The sequence below is a fragment of the Capsicum annuum genome, chromosome 12, assembly GCF_002878395.1.
Source record: "Capsicum annuum cultivar UCD-10X-F1 chromosome 12, UCD10Xv1.1, whole genome shotgun sequence".
In the NCBI taxonomy this organism is placed as follows: domain Eukaryota; kingdom Viridiplantae; phylum Streptophyta; class Magnoliopsida; order Solanales; family Solanaceae; genus Capsicum; species Capsicum annuum.
Window position 1 is genome coordinate 182,066,027 of NC_061122.1, and position 11,062 is coordinate 182,077,088.

Sequence of the window (11,062 nt, forward strand, 5' to 3'; positions counted from 1 at the left end):
TGTATTCCTTTTGGCTAATCAGCACGCAAAATGAGTGAAAAAAAATTCACATACTTGACCGTTGCATTAGTAAAAAGGAGCTTAAAATACAAAAAAAAAAAAAAAATGAATTTAGGGGGTAAAATAACCTCAAAATTTACGTGTATCATAATAACTTCGGATATAATTGAAGGGGAGGGGGAAGGGGGTACAAAAAATACTTGTGAGTTATCTCAATAAGATAACAATCATAAAAATAACATTAGCTTTTGTGATAAATTCATTAAAAAGGTTAAATTAAAAAATTTAAATAAAATATATAAATATTTGACTAAAATAAATAATGTTACTATAAAAAGATATTGCAAATGCCAAGGTTCAAATAGACATTATCAAGGTAAAAGGGAAGAAGATGCTTATTATTCAAAGTAGAGGGAGGAGTTTAATTTTTAAAGTAAACTTAAGGGGAAATGATTTTCACCTTTTAAAATGACAAGTTTAGAATCACAAATTGAAAAGATTACAAATATTTTTAATATATTTAAAAACATAAAATTCAAAATCACTCTTTATTTTTAAAAAATTATATTCATTTAAATTAAGAGACTTAAATTGAAGCGAAGGAAATAACAACTATGTAGTGTCGGTCAAGTTCTTAAAAATCAGTCCAACTTTAAGTGTAGTATGGTACACTTATCTGGATTCAAAATCATAAATGGGAAAGTTGCAACTTGCAAGTGATACCCTACACAGTTTCTATCCAATAGCTAACACTTGGATCCAAACAGAACAGCAAAGAAAAGAACAGCAAATAGCAACGGACGTGTATATACTCTTACTTGCAGGTCACATCAAGTTTCAGCATTATTGAAATGTTTGTGGACCTATTTTAGATAGGATTTAATTTATATGGACTCACCATAAAACTGATTTCTCACCATCAATGAAATTTTACATGTTATGTGGTGATTTCTCACCATCAATGAAATTTTACATGTTATGTTAGACTATCTTAGTTTTTTGGTTTTGAATATTATCTTTTCTATCTTAATTTATATCACTTATTTTTCTTTTAGATAATTCAAAAAAATGATACATTTTGATCTTTAATGATATGATTGATAGCCGGACAAACATCTACTCTTATTCTATTTTGTTATGTTTTATATTTAGAGAGCTAATTTGATTAATTTTTCAAGTTAAATTAGATTAATTCAATACTTTAAAATTAAAATTTAGATATTCAAAAACTATATGAAGAACACTATAAATTGCTATTTTTCCTATTTTAATATAATTAAAAAATACATCTTAAGATATTGATCAAAATTAATATCTTCTGACTCTAATAAAAGTAAATTATGACGAGTAAAAGAAACGAAAAGAGTACGATTTATTTTACACCACTAATATCTAAAGACTTCACAATTTAAACCACAAATATGTAAAGACTTCACAATTTTTTAAAATCCCCTCCTGGTCAAATTACATCATTTAAATTGAGACGGAAGCAGGGGAAGCTCAATAAATTTTGTAGTCTAAAGAGAAATATTAATAAAAATTTTCAATTATATGCAATAAAATTAGCTTTTGTATGCATTGCATGTATATCACGTGTGCCACGCATGTATCTCATGCGGTGTATGTGCATTTTGTGCCCATACATGCATTTCATTAATTGTCCATTAGTAAAATTACTTTAGGATCACATAGATATTATAGTTAAACATGCGTGTGAGTATCACATAGATATTATAGTTAAACATGCGTGTGAGTATACTAATATTGCAAACTATCTTCTACCTTAATTTAATATTTTTAAGGAAAAAAAAGTTTAAACAACTAATTTTATTTTTAGTAACTATTGAAAATGGGTCTCCAAATTTATTTTATCTTTCCCCAAAAAAAATTGCTTGAAATTTCACAAACATGAAATTTTTTTACAAATAATATATATAAAAAATTTTATCAAAAAAATGAAACCTAAAAAAGTTGGACACCGAGCTATTGCTTTAGTTATTTCATGATCAAGCCGACCTGGACGGAAAAAGTAATTATTATGGCTAGACTTGTCTTTTCCTAAAATTTAAATGGCCTGATAGTATACAATATTTGCAATATCTATAAATTTATAGAAAATAGTCTCCCTTTAATTTATATAAAAAACACTGGAGAAATAAAAGAGTATACACAATGGTATGGCGGGGTGGGGTGAAGTATTGAGTTTTATTCAAATTCTTATATACCAACCATTGTAGAATTGGTACTCAGTTGTTCTTATTTCATTCTCTCAGGCCCTCCATTTTCTCATCTGCAAATTCGGATAGAAAAAAATTCATATAAATGGTCACGGGTGATGCAAAACTTATATAACTTGAATTAAAAAATATATAGCTAAGTGTTGTATTGATTGAAAGAATTGATAACCTAGCAAGAAAATGTAGTTGCGCTTGAATGAAAAACAATTACTACTATTTTTTTGTTATTGTTGTTGAGAAATCTGGACAAATAACTTTAGCCCGCCCAAAGAAAAAGTTTCTATACAGTATAAAAATGCGCAACTGCCAACACAAACATGAAGATATGGAGCTGGTGTATTGCATATGAAGATGCAAGTTGAACTTTTCCCCGCATTTTTCAAATTAAACCCCCCAAAAAATAAAAATAATAAGAAAATGTATATTAAAATATCTCGGACATAAATCAAATCAAAAAGCTAACTCATTGAGAGAAATGTCTAAAATCATATAAAGGCCTTTTAAATAACCGACATGGGACTCGACATAAAGGTATGTGGAAAAGGATAATGCAATCACAATTTACCCTTCACTTTAAAAAGATTTTATTTTTTATATTAGTAGAATAGTAGTGCTATTTAACCTGCTATAATAAGTTAGGCAATTATGTTTTAGTTTTTGTGCCATTAACTTTATTTACTATATAAATAAAGAATTATTATTATTATTATTATTATTATTATCATTATTATTAATTATATTGTTATTATTATTATTATTATTGTTGTTGTTATTATTATTATTATTATTATTATTTAAAAATAGCATAAGCAATTGGTGAGGATTTAGGCTATGATCCATCTCAAAATAACCATTGTACCTTTTGTAGACAAGGGTTAGCATACTAAAACTTGACGTCTTTCGCTGCCTTATAAGGATATCAGGAATAACCAACACTATTGGACAAACATAAGTTAGAATCTAGGTCTTGTATCAGTGTCAATAGCAGTGATATGAATCCCAACAACATAAGTTCTGTTCCACATAAATACAATACACGAAAAAGTATCGGTATTCAATTGGGGATTATATATGAAGTTACAATTTTATCAATTATTGATGCATATTAGAGAACAGTCTTTTTACCTGCTTTGATCTTTTCAAGAGCTTCATATAGAGGCTTTTGGTGCTTTTTCAACAACCACTACAAATGAAAATATCCATAAAGAGAATGCATGGTCCTAACGCTTCACTTAGTAAGCAAACACTTGTCTTCGATTTTCTCACCAGTCTGGCAGTAGTTAAAGTTACATCAATCATTTACTATATTGATTGAGAAAAATATTTTCATTCTAAGCAGAAAAAAAAGATAATATACTAAGAACTAAAGACAGAAACAATTAACAGTACAATGTTCCATGATACTGATGTAGCAATTACACCGTAAAGTAGTTAATTTTAATTTTACACAACTAGAACTGAACACCCCAAAAAGAAAATGAAAAATGTTATAAATAATATATATACCTTTCCAAGGTGATGAATAATTTGTTCAATAAAAATGGAAATAGCCAGCAAGATGAAGCAAACCACGGCAACCGCCCACGTGAGGATTGCCTCCATCGACCGTTCTTTAGCCATCAATTAATCAGATAGAAGCTATGTGCTGATTAAGGATTTTCTTTTAGAAAAAATGATTTTGTTGTTTCTTCCTTTACACAATGATTGTATAGTTATTAAAAGAAACTGGATCATGTGTATAGATAATAACAGGGGTAAGAAGAAGGGTATAAGGTAAAGAGAAAGGAAATGTCAATAAGAAAGACTTGTCAAAGTTGTAAGTTTCCAACGCAAGTCAAACACAACGTAATATTTACTGCAGAGTCACAATAATAATACAGAGAGAGAGTATTGAAAAAGGTTAAGTTGAAAAGTAATTGCATCAACATCTGTAGGACCCCATTACTTGTAAAAACTTTCTTAAGGTTTCTCTTTTGACAATTGATGCATCTTTAGTATTTTTTTTCTATATGTTGACGCCTAAATATAATTATGTGTGAGTCATTTTTTCAGATTATTGAAAAAATAAAATTTTGTATTTGCTGGTAACTTACAAAAAAATTTCATACAAGAAAAAACAAAAATATCTAGCTAGCACCATGCAATATGTCGTTCACCAAATTAATGAACACAATGTGTGCTGTATTGTAGATCCCGACATTCCATTAGTACTATTCTATTATGATAGATTAGGTTGAAATTGAAATTAATTAAAATTTTTAGGATATATAATAAGTTCGAAACTAATCAATGTAGACATGTGATTTTTGATCCTCCCTAAATTTTAACTTGTCTATCAATATTAAATATTTATATTTATATTTAATCATATATTCTTTTTATTTTTATTCTAATTTAAAAAAATAATATAAAAATTTAAAAATATTTTCCTTTTATAATTTTTTAATAAATAAATTAGTAGTTTAAATACTATTTTATTATATTTATATTTGTCTATTTATAAATTTTTATAAGTTTTATTAAATATAGAATTAATTAATTATTATTATATTATTATTAATAATTTATTATGTCATTTATTTATTATTATTATTACTATTATTTTCTATATAAAAAAAGATAATAATAAATAAATAAATTAAAAAAAATTTGAATTTTAAATACCCCTCCCCCTTATCTGACAATTAATAATTGTTCCCTCCTAACAACCCCCCCCCCCCCCCCCCCAACAATCCCTGTATAAAAGGACTCTCAACCCTCCCCCACCCCCCAAGAGAAAAACAAACGTACTATTCCTACAATATCAGACAGATAAAGAAAATTGAGGGAAATACAGAGAGAAAAGAGAGTAAAATAAAAACTCTAAAGAAAAATCAAAAGAGAAAAAGGAAATCAAGTCAAATTTGAATTCCGTTCAAGTTTTGATGGCAATTTCTTGCAAGTTCTATTTAATCACATATTATTTATTTTATAAATTTTGTTATGAAAAAGCATGAATAAAAATGTTTGAATGATTTCAATGCAATATGTACCATGTATATTTGATTTTGTGAACTTTTATTATCACATGTTGTGATGTTAATTTATCGAACATTTATATATTAGTTCAATAAACATGCAGTAAGAGAAACGGGTATAGTAATATACACTACTGATTTAAACAAGTGCACATTCACTATTTCATATATATACATTATAGATTCTGCATACATAGTGTAAAACCAGTAAGGGAAAAATAGAATTAAAAAAAATGAAGAAAACAACTTTTTCTGATGAAATTTTCTCCGGAATCACCATCCCCGACGTCGATCAAATGATCCAAAATCTGACCCTCTAAGGTCGATTTCGGTGAACCAACTCACTGGAAAAATATTGTCACAGCCAACAGCTATCTCCCGCTGGCGCACTCATTGCCGGAATACACTTCTTCACTATCGTCTTCGCTATTAACGGCGAAACAGCCACCGTGCTGCCGCCCCTTTTTCGAATTCCATTGGTCACCACTCCCAAAAAATCACTGTCGTTAACTTCAACCTCACAGATCCAGAAATATCTTTTTCAGATCTGTCACGTCATTCATTTTCAATAGCCACTGACGCTGGTATCGATACAGTGATTTATGGTACCGTGGTTGGTGAAGATCAACTCATCCTGTTTATAAAATAATAAAAGGTGTCTTTTATTAAAGTTGCTTTTTATTAAAGTCTCCAATTGCCTTTTTAGTCAACTACTTATTTACAAAAAAAAAAACAATCATTAATTTTTATTATCATTAGTTAATAAGAATTATTATTTATTTAATTGTAAGATCCAAATCTTTTTAATTCGCTACAGTAATTTTGAATTTGGAGAATCATGGTAAAGTCAGTATAATATAGTTAATTTCCTTTTTGGATGTTTGTATTATTTTTATCGTTATTACTTTATTATTTTATTTATTTATTATTTGACATTTTATTTTTTATTTTTTATTTTTTATTTCATTATATTTTATATTTATTAACAAAAATTGATAATTGTTTATTTAATTAACTTATGATTTTAAGTAAAACCGCTTAGTTTATCATTAACAATAAATAGTTTTTTTTTTCGAATAGATAAAGTTGTTACGAATTTACAAATAATGAATAAATATTTTTAACACTAGGTAAATTTTAAGCACGTTTAAAATATTTGTCTCAACTAAGAATGCGGCGTACGCATCTTTCTGAGACATTTAAAAATTCAAGGATACAGTAATGCAGCTTGGCAAATATTTTTCTAAAACTAACTTTCACCGATTTATTTAATACAAGAGTTTTAAATAGTTTTAGAATAATAAAAATAAGCAAATTTAGGCCTTCACACAATTTATCAAGATAGTTTAAGTCAAGATAAGTCAATAAAAGCGACCGTGCTAGAACCACGGGACTCAAGGGGTGCCTAACACCTTTCCCTCGGTCAACAGAATTTCTTACCCAGTCTTTTATTTTTGCAGACCAAATAAGAGTTATTTCTTTTTGATTAGGGATTCGAAAAGGTGACTTGGAACGCTATAACTCGATTTTAAGTGGCGACTCTGAAAAATAATAAAAATAATCCCTATTCAATATCGTCACTTTAATTGAAAAAACCTTTTGACTCGACTCCCCCGAGCGAAAAAAGGGTGTGACATCTCTGGCGACTCTGCTGGCGAAATAATAAGAATTCGAGCTTTTTATATTGACTTATACTTGCTTTAATTATTGTTGATATTGTGTTTGTTGGCCTTATGTGCTATTTGTCGCTTATTTACCACTTTGATATTTATTGAACTGTATTATATACTGTCTTCTCTTGCACACCCCTTTGAGTCTCTGAAATAGGATAGAAGGAATGCAACATATGCATCCTACTTTCTTTTTGAGATAACCGAAGTGTCAAGGCACCTGGTGAAGGATATAGTCACACATGTCAGGCGGGGTTCAGATCAACAACGAAGGCGGTGTTGCCCTGCTACCGACTAAGTTATCCCTCCCCGACTCGAGTGTCCGCTCGGGTAAGCCAATCTAGACACCTATCCCTATTAGGTTTAAACTTAGAAGAACTGAAAACTCAGAATCTGGTTATCCTTATTAGGTGCTGCTTTATTTGCATCACATGCATTTGACTTAGCAGGACTCGGCACAGGGGCCGGGTCTGTCTAAGCCAAGTGACCTACTTTATAAAGACCAACATGTGCATCCTACGTGCTCTTTGACATTTGTTTGGAAGGCTATTTGTGTGTTGACCGGATTTTAGGTAACATTAAAATGCAAGAGATTAAATTATCGTCACATTTAGTGAATCATTTTTGAAATAAAAATTTTATTTTTAAAAGAGAAATTTTTTAGTAATATAGTTTTATGGTTTTCATGAACTACGAGGGTTTGATTCTAACTCTTAATTGAGATATGTAGGAAGCCCTTTTTCGGGGTACGATCCTATCTTTTGAAAAATTATTCATAGATTTATTGGAAAATATTTTAAAAATATGATTACTTTCATAATTATTTTTCTAATTCTATCTAATTTTTATATATCTTAATATATAGCCCTAAATCTTTAGGGATGATGAGCCTAAGTTTTACAAAATAATATATATATATATAAATCTTAATAGCCTGAACCTTTAGGGGTCGTGAGCTGAATTTTTTTATAAAGTAATAAAATATGTAAATTTATATCTTAACAATCCTGAACCTTTAGGGGTCGTGAGGCTGAAATTTTTATACAACTTCATACATAAAACAATCCTTTTCTAAGTCATTCTATTTTATTTTATTTTATTTTATTTTGTTCCTTTTAAGTGTACTTAGGGAGTATTGTCTCCAAATATATAGTTAAAATTGTCTAGAGGTCTGTTATTGCAAAGTTTTTGATAAATTCAATTTAAATAAGTGTTTTTCCTAAAAATATTATTAGTCATGTTTTTCTCACTTTGATTTTGATAAAATTGTTCTTTGCAACTAAGTAATGGTCCCACTAGGTCTCACGAGTCAAGTTAAAACTTCTTTTAAAAAATTAATGAATTAAGTCTTACCTAAGTCTAGACATTTATTAATCTCATGTCCTTGTCAATAGGTATAAAATGTCTCCTCCTGTTCGTGGAAAGCGTCCAAAGAGAAAGAGGGATGGGAGTATATCACTTCAGGTTGTGGATTGTACCCCTTTGTAGCTTTGATTGTGGTGGAACGAAATGGATACATTCGATTATGACGAGATACATAGTATTTTGATTTTTTGATGAGTATTATGTCAATCAATCCTAATATGGAGGTGATTGATGCATTACTAACCTTCTGGGACCCGAAGAACAATGTGTTTCGTTTTTTGAATTTTGAGTTGACTCCTAATTTAGAGGAGATAGCGGCGTATGTTGGATATGGGGATATGCATCGGAAGAAACTTATAGCCCCAAGACTCATTTTGATAAACAAATTCTGCAAGCTCATGAACATACAAAACTCAAAAGAAGAATCAATGAAAAAAGGTTGGGTTTCCTTGCAGTTTTTGTATGACAGATATGGAAGATGAGGAGGGTTTGAAAAGTACGGTAAAAATCTTTGTAATAAAGAAAGTTTTGAGGCTTGAAAAGTTCACAGAGGATTTGCATTCATGGTAGCCTTTCTAGGCACTATGGTTTTCCCGAGGAGAGAAGAAAAATTTAATATTTGTTTAGCGGGGATGGTATAGATACTGATTAAGAAAGATTACACTATGGTACCAATGATCTTGGCAGATATCTACCGTGCTTTGACCGTTTGTCAGGAAGGGAAGAGTTTTTTCGAGGGATTTAATATCTTGTTACAGATGTGGATTATGGAGCATCTCTAATAATGACCTACAATGTCAACATATAATCCTGAAAGATTCAATCACATCAAAGATTACAAAGAGAGGTTAGAGAAATATAAATGCCCAGAAGGAGTTAGAGATTAGGATAAGCTTTTTTGTTCTCTGACAGTAGATAAAATCACTTGGAATCTCCCTTGCTTCCCTTGGAGGCAAGTCATACATAGTTCTTTTATTTGGCCGTTCTTATTATTAATGGGTATTAGGGGTGTCCAACCATATGTTCCATTAAGAGTTTTACGTCAGCTAGGAAGACATCAAATAATTCCCATTACGAAAAATATGATCGAGTTTCTATTTGAGGTCAGACCAGAGATTCCACTTTTGGAGAAATTGGCCAAGCAGATTTGGGAGGGTTGCCGTATCATGAGGATTGAAACAATGGTCATAGAGTGTGAAAAAAAAGAAGTACACCCAGATTACCGTGAATGGTTTGAAGAACAGTCGAGTCCGCCAGTCAGACCAAAAAGATCAGTTAGGGGACCTATAGATCAGGAAGCTGTAATCAGGATAGGGATTGAGAGAGCCTTGCGAGAACATCATGAGGCTAACCAAGATTTGAGGGCAGAATTAGAGCATGCCAGGGCAAAAATAGATGAACAACAAAGGGAATTTGCTGAAGAGAAAGCTAAATCAGCAGATATTGAGGTTGCACTTCGGGGATCAATCAAACTAGCTACCACTAGGGGGTCACACGTTGTAGAACTTGCCACATCTTGCCGACAACAACTGCAAGAAGTTGAAAAGAACATGCAAGAAGAATTTGATCAAAAGAGATCTCAGTGGATCCGTGAAAGAGGAATATTGCGAGAACAGTTGGAGGTTGCTTCTGCTCATGAATAATGTGCAAAAGAGATGGTTGATTTCCGATATCAACAGGCCCATGAATGGGATCAGGCCTTCAGTTTCCTTCGAGGGAAGGTCCACCGTGTAGCACAGGATATTGCCAGAATGTGTTTGGATTATCAGCAGTTGGATCGTGAATACTTTTTGGCACAAGTACTAGCTTTCACACAACATCTCACTTCTTCATTGGAGGACATATACTTGGGTTTGGGAGGACATATCAAGCCGGAGTCTCCTTGAATGGATAGTTGTTTTCTTTGTCGTAGTTTTTCATTTTCAGTTTTAAAACTTCTTGTTTAGATTTTATGTCTTTTAATTTTCAGGTGTCAGTTAGTAGGTTTTATTTTAGGAGTTGGGTCAGTTATTTTATTGTATTTATATTATGGAATGTAATGAAGTTGACTGTTTATTTCTATATATATTACATATATTTTACTTCATTTACTTTATTAATTCTCTTTAATAAAAAAAGAAGACAAAACAATCATTTTGTTAAATTTCTCCTGAACTACGCAAGATCTGATTCATGTCCTGGCATGATACGTAGGCAACCCTCCAAAGGCTTTAATCATAACTTTTGAAAAAGTATGCCTAGAAAAGCTGGGATGAAACACAAAGCCTTTCATGATAGGTTGGAAAATGCATATAGAAGCATGACAATGCGGCATTATAATGTGTTGAATATATAACACTTGTTTGCTACTTGATACAGAAAGATAAAGTAATTGGTGGTTGGTTTGTGGTTTAAAATGACATCATATCTGTACAATACCAGATACAAGGGTAAAAGAAAAATGACCCATAGAGAAGGTATAGGGTCTGACAGTGAAGAAGAGCAAAATAAGTTGATCTCACAGGAAGTAGCATCAATGAAAGAAATAGTCATTGAAACAACAGATGGCGGAGATGTACCAAGCTTGGTTAAATGGACAAGCCCCTCCTTCTTCAATTCTTGGACTTTCGACTTCAAATGATCTAAATTCCAACCCAACTTAAACTAGTGATCCATTTTACCTACCAGGATTCGGCCCATTTATGTTTGGCGTTGCTGGTACTTTCACCATACACCCATCAAATTCATCTGTTACAAATAACCCTCATTTTACTTCTGTAGCACCAGCTACTGC